Source organism: Corvus brachyrhynchos, unplaced genomic scaffold (assembly GCF_000691975.1).
Source record: "Corvus brachyrhynchos isolate BGI_N302 unplaced genomic scaffold, ASM69197v1 scaffold91, whole genome shotgun sequence".
Taxonomy (NCBI): Eukaryota; Metazoa; Chordata; class Aves; order Passeriformes; family Corvidae; genus Corvus; species Corvus brachyrhynchos.
In genome coordinates this window covers 5,309,460-5,318,876 of record NW_008236442.1, presented here as the reverse complement: position 1 = coordinate 5,318,876, position 9,417 = coordinate 5,309,460, and the positions used below count along the sequence as shown (strand labels likewise).

At 41.6% G+C, this 9,417-nt stretch overlaps 1 long non-coding RNA gene across 1 annotated transcript; it reads right to left on the bottom strand.

Moving 5' to 3' along the window:
• Nucleotides 1–1,014: 1,014 nt before the first annotated feature.
• LOC108449850 lies at nt 1,015–7,839 on the bottom strand. The gene is made up of 3 exons (XR_001866142.1): nt 7,416–7,839; nt 5,931–6,071; nt 1,015–1,674 (listed from the first exon to the last, which is right to left on the bottom strand). It is a non-coding gene; the product is annotated as an uncharacterized LOC108449850 (long non-coding RNA).
• Nucleotides 7,840–9,417: the final 1,578 nt, after the last annotated feature.

Sequence of the window (9,417 nt, the reverse complement as noted above, 5' to 3'; positions counted from 1 at the left end):
AGCAGGAGAACAGAAGTCGTCTGAAAACCAGTTTAAAAAAATGCCTTTTTTATGAAAAATTATTAATCCTCAAAATGCAAGCTCCTGCAGAGAAAAAGAAAACCAAACATTTTCAGCAAGTTCTACAACTCTGAATTTTTCCTAAATTGGTAAAATCATCAGAATATCTTCTGGTAGCATTTTCAAAATTAAAACAAGACTTCCCATTTCAAAACAACCTTTCCCTTCAAAATTTGAGCTAATCAAGCAAATGACAGATCAAAGATAGCAGCAAAATAATTAAATGCTTCAAAACTATCAAACCTATTTTTTTTCAATTAAAGCAAGAAAATATCTCATCAGTTTGCAAAAGAAAAAAAAACACAATAATGGGCTTTTTTCTGGTGTGGGCTTTAAATTAGGGGGAATTATCAGAAAGATAATTTTACAATTTGCATGTGTTTAGCACAATTTGATGATGCAGTGCTGCTTGAAGGCTGCTCTAAGTTGCACCTCAGAGTGCATGGAATGAGCCAACACAACTTTCAGGAATCATGGATTTTAAAATTTCCCTCCTATGGCTCCTTTTCCAACACTCCAACATTCATTTTGGCATCACTGGCAGCAAAGAGGAGGAGGAGAACCTTGATCACAGCAGCTGGAATCCAGAGAAATGGAGAAACTGCCTTTCCTTGCCACGAGGATGCTGCTGATCCAGCCTCTGCCAGCAGCTTGTGACAGCCTTGGGGGAAAGGAAACACAGAAAACCAGAAGATAGTTTAAAATGCTTTTAAACTGAGAGAAGACAGGGTTAGTGGGAAATTGGGAAGAAATTCCTGGCTGTGAGGGTGGGGAGGCCCTGGCACAGGGTGCCCAGAGCAGCTGGGGCTGCCCCTGGATCTCTGGCAGTGTCCAAGGCCAGGTTGGACATTGGGGCTTGGAGCAGCCTGGGACAGTGGGAGGTGTCCCTGCCCATGGCAGGGGTGGCACTGGATGGGCTTTAAGGTTCCTTCCAACCCAAACCATTCCATGATTTTATGAAGATCGGTGACTGGGAAAATGCACGTTTGTGTTCCACCTGCAAAGCAGTGCAAGCACCTCAAGCTGCAGCGGTGATTGATCAGGAAAAGCTCCTCCTCCAGTCCTCTGCCAAACCAGGCAAGCTCAGCCCTGAATTCCTGATGGAGCCCAGGAATGGTGGAGAGTCATTAATTATCCACCCCTCAACATCCAAGAGTAAGAATAACCTCACACGTGCTGACTACACCACGCTTATCAAATCTCTCTTTATTTCAGCAGGGCAAGTCTTTTCTGAGAAATGTAATTAATAAAAACTTGATGAACTGGCTGGTTTTTAACTACCCCTCTTTGCCCTTCTGTGACTTTCACTGCTGTGTTCTCCCATCATTGCAGCACAATTTACTACGGACGAGGTTTCCAAACTGTTTCAGGGGGGTGGAATGCAGATAAGCAGGAGCTGGGACTCCTCACAGCTGCCTGCAAGTTCACCTCTGCATCTTAACACCCAATTATCTTGTGAAAATACAGCTGCCTTAGGTACCTGCAGCATCAAATACAGCACGGAGAGCTACAAGGCTGCAGATGTGAGAGCAAGAACATCCCTGCAGGAAAAGCCATCCAACGTGTGGGGCACAGGGTAAAAGCAGCTGTCACTCCTGGTGGGGTTAGCACTACCTGAAAAAACAGAAATGGTGTTCCAAGGCCTGTAAAAGCAATGCACACATGACTGGATCTGCAGAAATTCCTGTCCTACCACGAGGAAAGAGCACAGGGCAACCAGCTGAGATCCTGAACGACCCCAAAGTGTTTCACAGGCTGGAGTGGGTGAACTGTTGGTAGAACAAGGCACCGGTTTGGGCTGAACTTCATTTTAATACAGTGAACTACACCCTTTTCAATATTTACAGATAAATCTTTATGGTCATATCTGGTTTTTCCCTCTGGTTTTACCTTTTTTCTTTTATTATTGTTACTGCCATGTTCCCTGTCCTGTTATAAGAAAACTGGAAATGTTTCTGTCTCCAGTTCTTTGCACCCCTTCCCTATTCCATACCACCCACAATGCTGCATGGAAAAGATGATCCTAAAGTTCTCCCACTTCCTTCAAGAGTCCTTGCTCAGAACAGGGGGTCCTTTTAATCCAGCTTCTTGCTACATACAATTTACGTGTTCACACCACTCAGCTAAAAAGCTTTTGAAAGGGTGCCTTTTATAATTTTAGTTTGGAGTCTGAATATGTGAGAGTGGCAAAGGGAGGACAGAAATGTGGGCAATTCAGGCTGTTTCAATGTGAACTAGTCAGAATCTTGATGGCAAAATTTATTCTGGGCAGGAGAAACAAAATATAGATATATGAGGATGCAGCATCATCAGCATCCTGTAATCCCTCTCTGCTGTCAGAGACATTTTCCTCGTGGCTTATGAAAGTCAACATCATCTTTACAGTACAAAGCCTTGAGGAATCAGGGATTCAGGAGCAGGAACAGAGATGTTTAATGTTATTTGAGACATTTTCGTACCAGTTTCAGTTATCTCAGCACCACTTGCTGGAGAAAGGGCTGTAAGAGCACATGGCAATACCTCTATTCATCAGGGGCTATTCATCCAATATTAGTTCTGAAAAGAATTGTCACATTTTAACCATAAGCTGGAGCTCAAACTTCAGCATAATATTTAATATATCTGCAATAGCTAGGACTTTAAACCAAAAAAAGTGAAATAAGTATGAAAAAAATATTAGCAACTAATGCAATGTAAGCCCTTGAAATCTGCAATTTACTTCTATATTTGCCTCCTATGGTACCTGAAAGAGAATCCTACTGATTCCCCGTGGGTTTATAGCCAAAGTACAAGCTATAAAATTATCAAAAGGCATTTAAAGATCACAGGCTGGAGCCTTAAAATTTTAAACCCCATTTCAGAAGTAGAGCTGGTATTTTTTTACAGTGGCAGATGATCTCCAGAAGAAGGAGAAATAAACTGGGAGCCCCCAGCACTGCATGAACATGGGTGGAAAATGCAGGGAGATTTCATGCCATGGGTACCAGGGGTATTTTGGGGAGGTGATGCTGGTTTTTCTAACACAAATGTCCCTGAGGACTGAGCACAGGTGCTGTACCTGAGGCACACACGGTGAACCTCACTGCACTCACCCCAAAAATGGGAAATCAGTGGGTTCAGCTCAGTGGGTCGGCTCACGTGAGATCTGCATGTTCAATATCTGGGGGTTTTTGGTGGTTTTTGCTGGTTCTGTGCAGCAACAAAACCACAGCTGGGGTGAAGAGAAGCTGCAGCACCAATAATGGCATTCCCCACATCACCACTGCTCCAAGGCAAAGGGGAATTTCCTGGGAACTTTTTGGGTGCCTTCCTTCTTCTGAATTTTAAACTGTCATTCACCCCTTCAGCAACCCCCACCTCCACCATAAATATCTGTGTCATTTAGCAGTGGGAAAAACACCTCTCAGGGAAATGCTGAGGATGTTCAGTCTCATTCATTTATCAGAAAAGGAACTCGGGGATTTGGCCACAGCACCCAAATTCCTCTGTGAGGTGGAAAAGGCAGGAGCTGTGAGGCTTCGATTGTCCCAGAACATAAATTAGGGCTGGAAGTTAAAAGTTAGAGAAAAACAAGGCAGGAATTAGAGAAACAAATTTAAAAGTGTGGAACAAACCACTGGGGGAGTTGGGAGTTCCTCCATCTCCTGAAGCTGTTCCTGCCACACTCTGTCCAAAATATTCCATGACCTTGGACAGACCGGAGAAATTGACATCTCCACAGCCCAACAACCACCACAGGTCCATCCTCTCATGTAAAGAGATGAATACTAATTGAGAAATGACTCCATTTTTATCCCCAGATTCTACCTGAAGTTCTGGGGGAAAATAACCACCTTTTATTGCAATCCCTTTCCTACTCCCCCTCAGGCTGGGGGATGGATCCTGCAGCACATCCCTCAAAATTGTAACTTCTGAGGCTCTGGAAAGCAGAGAATGAGGAAAAATTGCTAAAATGAACCTGCTTTATCTCCAAACATTCTCATTCCAGACACAAATTGAGCAATTACTGCCATATTAATTATTCTCCAAAGGTGACCTTCATAATTTCTGATGACTCTCTCCCTTAATGGCACTGTAGTCTAATAAATATACCAGAAATGAGTGAAAGGATGGGGAAAAAGGAAAGAAGAAACACCCCAACATGTGGTCCCCCAAGGATGAACATGAAAATTGGGGATTTTAGAAACCTCTTTTCACAGAAAACTTTGAAAGGTATTTTTTTCTGAAACCAGGATTTAGTCTTATCTGCTAACACCAGTTTCCAGATGAGAAATTCTCCTGAAATCCTGCCCAAATTCGTGTTTTGGTGATAAAATATGAACCTGAATGCATCCTATCAGTTCCTTCTGTGGGCAATAAAAGGACAGCTGGGGAGCAGCACCAGAGCTCTGAATGCCATGGTTTTGTTGCACAAATCATGAAAAAGATTTATAACCTGTGTTTGATCTGGTTTTTTTGGGGGGAGGCTTTATGTGTTAACCTATAAACCTCTTTTTCATACCTCTTTTTCCCATAAAATGTCCTTTGCCTGAGCGACACCATTAACATGGATAATGAGAATAAACACCCAGGTTTATCAGCCAGAGAAAACACTGGAAGCAAAGAATTGCAAACTTAAAAATAAAGCAAATTAAACCCCAGTTAGAATTCATCGTTACAAACCGAGCAGTCTGGAATGAGCAGCCCCACCCCAGAATTATTGGGAATTATTCAGTGTTTTATAGCCCTGATCCAAGGCACCAAACTGTAGCCTTTTTGTGATGCCTCAGCACAACAGAGACTCCTCCTTGCCGTGCCCTGTGGTTTATGCTTCTCATCCAAGCAGATGTTTTGTAAATCATAAATTAAGGCCCAGCTTTATTGCTTCTCATTTCAGTGGCATTATTGGCCTTGTCGTGGCTCCCAGATATGGGATTTTATGATGTGTCCTAAATCCCCGCTGGTCGTTTGTTAACTTCAGTTTAACAGCTCTGCCACCACCACCTTTTTTTTTAATTTAAACAAATAACAAAATTTGCCAGGATTTTCACCTGGAAAGTGAATTTACTCACTCTTATGGATAATGGTAAAATTCTCATTCGAAAGCTTCTTACTCATGCCTGTATTATCTTCAAAATTTCACTGGATCCAACCACAATTAATGCAGAAAAGAATTTGACTCTGTTTTGTTCACTTCATCTATTGGATTTTTCATATTTTTTTAAATTTTCCAATTTACCTTCTCCTCTTAGGAATATAAAATAAATTAGGTGGACACAAATTCTCTTTAGAAAATATTCTAAACATTAAGAATACCTCCTTTCATTTCCTTTCCATGTTTTGATTAGGCTGCGTTTCCATAATTATTCAGGACAGTGCCAGATTTTGCAAAAGAAAAAATCATGAGGGTAAAGTGATACTCTCAGAGGTCCCAAATGTTTCATGAAAACTTGAAATAACTTGGAATAATGCAGATAATTCTATATGGGAGAATTCCATTTATCCCTAGTGCTGGACATCCAACACATTGTTCAGTGGAGCACCCATTTACTGTGTAAATTCTCACTTCCATAAACCATTAGTGGTGCAGGAACAAAGTGAAAAACACAAGGATGGACAGAAAGTTTTTATGAGAACAGATTCTTAACATGAGAGAAACTTCCCCTTTCTTCTCTCCATTCTTTTCCTTCAGCAGAGAAATTGAAATCTCCTGCAAGTTTTCTACATCCAGTTTTGGAAACTAAGTAACTCACCAAGAATTCGACTGGATTTTTCTCACCCATGGCAAGAAGGATTTTGAAGCTAATTAGAGTGGGAATAGCTTCAAAAATGAACTTTCCTGGCTCGGAGTGGAATAAGGGTTGGGAATGAACACAAGAGGGAGAACAAACCCCACATTTGCAGCAGCACGTCTCTGTAGCAGGTTGATGTAATCCAGGAAGCCCAAAATAAAGAACAGGGTTCAGATGGTTAAAGATGCTCAGAGCCAAGCAGAGGGACCTCAGTTCTTTGCCTCTTCTTCCCCAGTGATCCTGAAAATAAGAGGGACTGATCCTTATCCTTCCCTCACATAAACCTCAGCCAACTAAAACAGGGAGAAGGAATTGTGGTGTCTGGAATCCCAACATCCATTATTATTTTATAAAACACATCAGTTGGAATAAGCCAGCTATAAATGTGTTGATCTCAAAGGTCAGGAGGGTTGAGATGATATAAATGAAATTTCAACCCCTCGTGTAACCTTTAACTCCCCGACCTTCAACCTTGTTGTGATCTTTCACCTTATTTTAGGTAGATCCCCTCTGCATTTGTAAGAAAAAAATAATTATGAAAAGAACTCAGTAAGTGAAGCCTTCAATATTTTAGGTACCTGCAACTGAAACAAGGGGTGGAAAAAATAAAAAAGCCTAATTTGACAATGGCAAAATGTGTGACATTATTTAAGCAGCTCATTATGTGAAGCTTTCGAGTTGTTCTCTGAGCTCAGCTGAAGTTTTTGCTGCCTTCCTGCCCTTGTTAAGTCTTTCTGGTAAAAACTAAAGAGCTGGCTGTCTAATCAGAGATTAATAAGGCAGCTTATTTGGGAACTCTACACAGAAACAGCAGCAAGACAAAAAGGACTTAAGTTAAAAAACTACTTTGCACTTAAAAAAAAAGAAAATATGCACAAAGTTTGTCGGCTTCCTTTGAGAAGTGATGACTTGCTCCTTCAATTTGAGCTTTTACACACTCAATTCCACGGTAAAAATATTTCCAAGTTGCAAACTTTGAAGCAAAGCATCACTGAGCAAGGTTCAGAGCATGCTAGGGCTTATTATACTTTTATTATACTTCCCTTAATGTCCTTAGATTTTGAATTAACTCCTGTGTTTATCTGGGAGTCATTAAGGGAAGGAACTGTGGCTGCACAAATGAGTGACAGCCAAAGCTTCACTCCTTGTTACCTAATTCATGTTTGAATATAGATGGGAGCTACTCACAGAGCCCAGCCTCAAAGCTGCCTTTGATGAATTCCACCTCCTTTGGGCTCTTAGAGGAAAAACTTCAAAACCACAGCCCTGCTCTGTGACTTCTGCTGAAGTCAGGGCTATTTTGCCACTAATTTCCCAAAAGGAAAGGAAAAAAGGACTGAAAAAGTATTAAAAAATAAATTTTTAGTGTTTTCTACAACCCACCTGCATCGCCTTAGAGCTGTTGTAAGAGTTTGGAAACAAGGCACTATGTGGAGAAAAATCTCCCCAGGATCTTTCATATTTGGTTTCCTTCCATTTGTAGAATTTCCCTTTATTCTCAGCTCCCCTGCCAGGCTCTGTGGGACTCTGTGCCTCCCTCCAGATCCCAGATTCACCATTCCCTGATGTCAAGAGCGGAGTTACCTTCCCCAAAATCCAGATCTCAGAGCTCTCAGCTGGAAGTGCCATCAAGGGTGTCCTCTCCTGGACAAAAGCAGCTTCTCAGGATGCTGTAGCCACTGGATCCCTCTGCCACCACAGCAAGGATCACTCCTCGATACTGAATCCTCTTCAAATGATTTTTTTTTCCAGATTTTTACTCCCTGGGAACAAAAAAAAGGTAAAGTAAATGTTATTCAAATACCACCCAGTGAGCCAGGACAGCCACACCATATGAATGCATCTTAAATTTCAGCACTGCTGTCTCAGCTGCCATTTCCAAAATCCTAAATCTGTCACTGGGATCTCCCCCAAACAGATGCAACTCCAGAAATATCCCCATTCCTCCCTGCTCTTTGGGACAAGAGGCTTCCTGGAATGCTCACAACAAAAACTGACAGAGGAAAGATTTTACAGTGCCATTCAGGAAATGAGCATTGGCCAGGAAGCCTGGCAAGCTAGAGAAGAAAATGAAAAAAACCAACCCACAATGACATATTTTTGTCTAAATAGCCCAAAAACCAGCTCAGAAATATCCTGACAAGTGCAGGGAGAGCAGGGAGTCAGGGTTGAAATGCTATTTTGGAAGGCCTTTTAATGTCAGGACACTTTAAAAATGCATTAAAGCCACTTAAAGGAAAAGGGAAAAAAAGAAAAGTGAGAGGCTTCATCTCAACTGTTCTGCAGCTGCTGCTTGTAAAAAAACTCTGAATTACTTTATGCCTCCTGTGGCTCTGGATCACCAAGGGCACCCTGAAGGTAAAGCTCCCGTTGCTCCCCCTGAATCTGTGCCACTCCCAACCCAATTTCCAACTCTGACTCAACTCCCTGAACTCCTGAGCAGAGCCAGAGCTGCTCAAGTTCCTGCAAGTTCACGGCCTGAGCAGACTGAATTTGGGGAAAACAGAGACCACAAGAGAAATGCCACGGAACAACCCTCACTTTAAAAGGTTCCTGAGCCTCACTTCACAGGAACTGATGCTCATGACCCTTGGAATTCCTCTTGCTGAAATAAATGTGGTATTTTGGACACCAGTTCTGCAAATTACTTAGTATCAGTTGTTCTTTGTTAACCCTTACTTATGGGCTGGGTTTTTTTTAAATAAAACTAGAAGTTTCTGAATTGAAATATTAACATTTATTAGATATTTTGAAAAGGCTCAGTGCAGTAGCAGAGGTCAAGCTTCACTTGTCTTCTGACTGAAATCCTTGAAAAAAAGGGAGAGCACCTTCTTTCTTTTATGAATAAATTAGGGGATTTCAATATAGATATAACAACATTAAATGGATTTGGCCCGAGCACATTACAGCCATTGAATAAATCACCGTTCAACAGAGAAAAAGAGGAAACTTTGAAAAGAAATGTAATTTCATTCAACTTCATGACAGAATCAATTAATCAATTCAGTATAATTTCAGACACTTGTTAGAGAGCCCATATTGGGGTAAGATACAGGTCCATGAAATATTCCATCATTTCAGGAGAGGATGGAAAATAAATTCCTGCAAGAAAGATCATTAGCTTGGGAATTGTCTACATCAGGTGTCTGATCAGAGCCGGCAGAAGTGAGGCAGACGAGAGGGAGCTCTCTGCAATCCCCCTGACCCCTGTCAGGCACAGTCCCCTTGGATTCAGTGCAAAGGGGAATGAGGAGAAGCACACAGAAATCTGATTCCTGCTGGGAAATTAGGAGTGGCTGCTGTGGCCAGTGGAAAGAGCCAATCTCATCCCAATCCCACCACTCCTCAAGGGAGCTCATACTGTGCTTGTTTCCCTGCTGAGAATATCCATGGGAGGAGAAGAAACTTAATAGACCTAAAAGAAAATTTGCTTTTTAGCATTGCCCAAGTCAGGACTGGACAAATATTGTGTCTTTCTTTTTTCCTGCCAAGAATCAAATTCATATTTAATCACAACCATGGTTTTTGACAAGTCACATCTCTACAATTTTGCTTCCCCTGCAATCCTTACTCTTGTCTAGTTTAT